This window comes from Sarcophilus harrisii, chromosome 5 (genome assembly GCF_902635505.1).
Source record: "Sarcophilus harrisii chromosome 5, mSarHar1.11, whole genome shotgun sequence".
NCBI lineage: Eukaryota > Metazoa > Chordata > Mammalia > Dasyuromorphia > Dasyuridae > Sarcophilus > Sarcophilus harrisii.
Genome location: NC_045430.1, coordinates 231,901,700 through 231,907,995, shown reverse-complemented (window position 1 = coordinate 231,907,995; position 6,296 = coordinate 231,901,700). Strand labels below are relative to the sequence as shown.

At 43.0% G+C, this 6,296-nt stretch overlaps 1 protein-coding gene across 2 annotated transcripts in view; it reads left to right on the top strand.

Moving 5' to 3' along the window:
* The first annotated feature begins 240 nt into the window (after positions 1–240).
* The window catches only part of SPAG6 (sperm associated antigen 6), an 83,209-nt gene continuing 77,153 nt past the window's right edge, over positions 241–6,296 (top strand). Inside the window, exon 1 of one of the 2 annotated variants that reach the window (XM_012551247.3) lies at positions 241–342. The gene's annotated coding sequence lies outside the window, so the exon portion shown is untranslated. Of the gene's footprint in view, positions 343–2,877; positions 2,977–6,296 lie in introns of those variants that run through there. The other variant, XM_023505085.2, reaches the window with a different exon arrangement.

Here is a 6,296-nt window from a genome sequence, read left to right as displayed (position 1 = left end):
GCCACTTGGCCAGCCTCCGGGGCAGCGATCACAAGCGGCTTCTGTTGGGCCGGCTCCTCCGGCCCTCGGCTTCCGCTCGCCCGGACACTTCGGGAACACCCCTCGGAGTCTGACTCGGGAGTTTCCCGGGCCCGGGGAGGCACCTGCCCCCTCGGGAGCCTCCACCCCTCCCTTTCCCCCCGAGCGGCCTGGGGCTTTCCGGCGGCCGCCTTCGGAAGTGCCACGCTCAAGGTCTTTCTCCGCCCCAGGAGGGCGGCCTGAGCCTGAGCCGGAGGCCCGGGGTGGGGGAGCCGGGCCCCGGGCAGAGCTGTTGTCTCTGCCCTCCCTCCCACTGCTCCCCAGGTACGAAATAAAGCAGGGCACGCACATCTGGAGGGAAGGGGACCCTTAAGACCCTCATCTCCTTGGACGGGTGTGTCACAGCTCTTGTGCTTCTCTTTCGTCCCCGGTCCTGCCCTCCCTTCGCCTCCCCCCCTTTCCCCCCGGTTCCGTGGGCCCCGCTAGACGTGCAGAGTTGGGAGGAAGGAGGAAAGTCGCATTTCCTCCCCAACACGAAGCCCCCAAAGCTGGGGAAGCTGCCGCGGCGCGGAGCTCGGAGGCCGCCCGGGTGACAGCGGCCGGGGAGAACCAAGCGGGAGCTGGCACTGCCTGGCTCCTAGCGGCTGCGGCCCGGGCCCAGCCAGGTTGGCTTTCCCCACGCCATCTAATGCTTGCGCTTTTTTCCTTGGATGGCCGCGAGTCACAGGGAGAGAAATCCTAGCGCTAGGGAGCGAAACCCTTTCTTCTCCCATCCTCCCCCGCCCTACTTTGTTGCCCTTCCTGAAGGAGCCAAAGTCGGTTTCCAGCAACGTAAACCTGGTCCTTCCTGCCCCCAGCCCTGTTCCCTTCGCTCGGTCTTCTCTTCCTAGTCCCCGAAAAAACTTTCGACTTCAGGGGAAAGTTAAGGAAGGCGCAGAGGGAAAATAACGTCTTCCTCCTTCCCCCCCGTTATTCCCAGAGCCCTAGGGCCCCGGGGTGCAATGAGGGAAAAGCCGGGCCGTGAAGCCGCCCTTTTACAAAGCCGGCGGGAGCTGCCACAGCCAGCTGCCCCCGGACTCGCAGCGCCGCCATCATGCAGCTCCCCGTCTGCCCGGACGCACACGCATTCCGGGCTCTCCCTCCTCCCCTCCCCACCCCCGCCTTCTCCAGTGCGGGAAGTCCCATCCCCCGCGGCCGGCCCACCCTTCTCGGGACGCCCCCCGTGCGGTGGAGTGGCCCTCGGGGGCTTCCAGTGAGGAGCCGGGGCCTGGGGGCTGCAAGGGGGCGGGCGCCGGCGCGTGTGTGCAGTGGGAAATTCTTATATAATTTAGGAATAGATTGAGCCGCTTTAGGGCAGGACTTAGAGAAGGGGAAAGAGGCCCGCACCGATTCTCTTTATTTGGAGGGAACCCGTTAGGGATTTCAGAACAATAGGGACTTGATAGGCTGGAGTTATCTCAATTGCGCAGTTATTTTCTGATCTGGTAATCTTCAGCTTTGCCTTTCTTGCCCTGTACAGATAAACAGGTGGAAAAAGGAAAGTGCCTAACAGGGAAGATATCTTAACTTTTGGGAAAGCTTTCCAACACTCCCGAGATTTTAAAGTTAGGTTTCTTCTCTCGGTCCAGTTAGTCCTCTCCCCTCTGCTCTCCTGTCCTGTCTTGTCCGCTACCCTCGCTTCCACTTTCTCCTCTCCCCTTCCACTCTCCTATATCTCCTCCCCTCCTTTCTATCTCTTCTCCCCTCTCTTCCCCTCCCCGTCTCCTTTCCTCCCTTCTCTCCTCTCCTCTTCTTTCCTCTCCTCTCCTCTCCTCTGTTCTTTTCCTTTCCTCTCCTCTTCTTTCCTCTTTCTTGTCCTCTCTCCTTTTCCCTTTTCTGATTCTGTCCAGCTCACAACATACATAGAAGTTTGTCTTTCTTCCTTCCTTCCTCCTCCTCCTCCTCCTCTTCTTCCTCCTCCTTCTCCTCCTCCTCCTCCTCCTCCTTCTCCTCCTCCTCCTCCTCCTCCTCCTTCTCCTTCTTTCTCTTCCTTCTTCTCCTTCTTTCTCCTCCTCCTCCTCCTTCTTTCTCTTCCTCCTCCTCCTCCTCCTTCTTTCTTTTCCTCCTCTTCCTCCTCCTCCTCCTCCTCTTCCTCCTCTTTTTTCCTCCTCCTCCTCCTCTTCCTTCTCTTCCTCCTCCTCCTCCTCTTCTTCTTTTCCTCCTCCTCCTCCTCCTCTTCCTCCTCCTCCTCCTGCTCCTCCTCCTCCTCCTCCTTCTCCTTCTCCTCCTGTTCCTCCTGTTCCTCCTCCTCCTCCTCCTCCTCCTTTTCTGCTTCTGTCTGTCTTTGTCTCAGTTTTTTCCTCTCTCCCTCCCACTCCTTCTCTTTCCCCTCCATCTCTCTCTCTCTCTCTCTCTCTCTCTCTCTCTCTCTCTCTCTCTCTCTCTCTCTCTCTCTCTCTCTTCCATTTGTCTGTCTCTCTCTCTGTCTCTGTGTGTCTGTCCCTTTGTGTCTGTTTGTGTCTGTCTCTGAATCTCTCTTCTCTCTCTCACTCTTTCTCGAAAGTTTCAGATGACCAGTGTTTTCCGACCTGGGAATGCAAGGTTTGAGTTTAGACTGTAATAAAACATTAAAACGCTTCTTTTTTTGGGGGGGGGGGCGGGGGAGAGGAGACAACATTCACAGTAAGCACCCATTCGCATTTCGAGACAGACTTTGGAAAAAATGAAACACGTGTGCGTTTTAGCAGTGCTTGCCTTTGCAGAGGGCAGAGCAATAGTTTCTCTTGCCTTCAGGCATCATCACGTTTCATGTCGTCATATGGGAACATATAACACACCTCTAGTACATTTCCATCAGTGCTTAGTGGAAGTTGGAAGCGAAATTATTCGGGTTGGAGATCAACGTGAATATGGACTTTTTTGGAGGTTGAAAATAATGACTTCAATCGCGAGTTTTTGGAAAGAAAAAAACCTGTACAGGTACATTCCTCTATCTGTTCATCTCTAGTTAGCCACGTTTGTCCCCATCTCTAATACTCTTTGACAATTGGGATTATCACACTTAACAAAACTAAGTAAGCTTTACCTTTTAAGTTTCTACTTCTATCTAAGCACTTACTAGACAAAAAAAAAAAAAAAAAAAAAAAAGTTCTCGGCAAATCTACACTTTGGGTGCCTGCAAAATTCTCAGATGAAATGTTTGAGCACCTTGATTTTTAGAGTGCTGTCAGACTTCCATCACATCCAGTTTGAGACTTGTTTAAATCACGTGTTTATTTATTATTCATTGTGAGTTCACCACAAATGCATTTTAGGTCCATTAATTTGACTGTTAAATGTCTATTCTCAATTTATGTTGATAAACTCAGCTATGGCGTATGTGGATCTTTCCTTAAAAAAAAAAAATTGCCCCTTTTGGACGGCAAACCAAGTAATTCTCTACCCTAACCTTAAATATTTACACATAACTGTCAATTGCTTATCTATATTAAAGCTAAGGTATTGTTTTACTAAGCTCTAATTATTTACAAATTTTAACCTGTTGATTAAAACTTTCATAGACTAGATTTCAACTCAATTGATTTTTCCCAAGTTTAGATAAATCTTTTGACCTACTTTTGAGAACTGTCAGTGCCAAAACATCATCCACTATTTAAAATGCAATTTAAAATATACACAAAGCATATTCAAGAAGTTGTATTTTAAAAATGGAAATTATCAGTGTATCAAAGTCCTAGGTAATTATTTCTCCTGATAAATCTGAAGAGGAAAAAATCTTCTTAATGTAAAAGCCACTACAATTTTTCATTTGGGAGATACAGGATATAAGACAATAAACCAATGGGCTTTTTTTTTGAACTCGTGAAACTTTTGTTTGAGAGTAAGAGAAATTATTTATAATGCTTGTTTGCTAAGAAGGTGAATGAGATTTTATGTTTTTATTCCCATTCTTGTTCTGTAAATAAAGGTAAATTAAATAAATGAAATTTTAAAAATATGTCTAGCATTTTACAATAAGGATCAGAATCCTCTTAAATCAGGTTTTTTTTTGAAAATACTCCTCTGGGGGAAAATTGGTTAGTAAGTGTAGGTCATTTAGTATTTATTCAATTTACATTTTACATATGTAAAACCATTTAAATTTTTACTCTATACGTGGCACTTACATATGAAACTCCATCTGTGGATTAAACTCATCTAATCAACTAATCAATAAGCAATTTATTCAGCACCAACTTTGTATTAGACACAGTCCTAGGTGTTGTGTTGCAGTTTTTCCTAAATCTCATGCAGATGATAAAATATGTAAACTTCTCATTTTATTGTCAAAACTTTTTTCTTTGGTATTGACCTATTCCAGGATTTACTGGAGGTTAATTACTTTCCTTTCATTATTAACTAAAATTGTCAAGTGACACTTAATTATAGTGGAAAGTAGTCAATTAAAAATAGTATGTAACTTTTATCAGTTAACTGGCTGTTGATATACAGTCTTTCTTGACCACAGAAGTTCTATATGTGAAATATTTTTGTTTTGCATTTGTATTTGCCAACATTTAAACTTTTAAACACATGGAGATCACTTTATATTGTAATTTTTGTATAACTTCATATCCTTTTTTTTTTTTAGAAAAAAAATGTTACAATAAACACAAACACAAGTATTCTGTATTTCCAAGTTAAATATTTAACCCATTTATACTATAATGCAGTTTCTCTAGGGAAATTGTTTAATATACTGATATTTTTTCAGTGTCAGGCTTATAGTCTTATAGTGGAAAATTTTAAATATTAACAAGTTTTATTGTTGAATTCAAAATTTCAACTTTATAGAATTTTTCTAGCCTATTTGGTTCAGGAATGATTGTAAGAGAAAGCCTTTTTATTCCCATAGTTTTAAATAATTTCAGGATTTTTTTTAAAGTAGAAGGTTAATGTTTTCCCAAGCAAGTATTAAAAAAAGGATGGACTGAATTAGCATAGTGTTTGTTTAAGGTCTGAAACCCAACATGGAAAGTTTTAATTTTAAATATATATATATTTTTTCTCTTTCAGAATGCAACAAGGAACTGAAATAGGATTACAATAATGGTTATTTTGAAACCTTAATTATAATATTCATTGCTATGTTTGTTTCCCACCTCCATCTCTATATGGAACAGGGAGTAATTTGACTTTTTTTTAGGGGCCTGTTCCTTTAGGGATATTAAGAGGTTCATTGTGAAACAAGTCTGGGAGCTGTATAAACTTATGCAGTGTACCACTCTATTCTAACTGGGGAAGCTAAAAGGGGAGAGGAGTGCACCTGCTCTGAGGGCGGCAGGTGCACAGCTGAACACATTTACCCCCTTCACTGTTTTCTATTGCCAGTACATTTACTATACTCTCTGGAGAATTGCATGCAATCTCAGTGTCTTTCCAGGACAGAGTAGAGATATCAAAGATCTTTAAGATAGACTTATCCCAGATACAAAGGGTGAAAGAAATAAAAAGAGCACTTCCTTTCTGTAGTAGGAGAAATATCTAGAGATTTCCTATGCCCCCTTACTTAAAGACAGTTGAGGCTACAGACAGATTTCCTAGCAGGTAGAATTATCATTGGAAATATAAGAACTCCAGAAAGTATTTGTTTTAAGAATTCAACCTTTCAATAAAATATTTGCTAGATTGTTTGGTGAGTCAAGGCAACCTACAGGTGGTTGGATTAAGACTTTTTTTTAAAAATTGGAATTAAGAGTTGAGATTATTTGAATTGAGTCTTACATAAGAATAACTTGGTAAAAATAATTGAATGAAGACTCATTCTTTTAAAAAGGACTTAGACCTTTTTCTTCTTCCCCATATTTTTTTCTTCTTTTACAAAAAGTTATGTAGTCAGGATTTAAAAGAAATATTAAACATGAAGAAACAGTAAATTTAAAGATTAATAATTAATTAATTTTAAAAAACTCCACCTTATGGTGGTCTTATCTTCATTTTCTCTTGGAATGTACAAAGACTTTAAAAAAAAACCACGCACCCTTCCATACACTTTATATAAGCAAAGAATATAGACCGATTACTTTGACTTCCAAGGATTTGGGCTTATAAAAGTTGCTATTTTTGAAAGGGATCCTGAACCTTCAATTAAGTCCTTACAAGAGAAAACTTGGCTTGAGAAGCCAAGACATGATGACTTGGGTTCGGGGGTCAAGTCACTTAAATTCTCAGCACCTATAGCCAACTCTTTAGGACTAAAAATTGCAGGATGGGGGCCAGCTTGCCTTGGGAGAGGGAATTCCACATTCTTAAAAAACCAA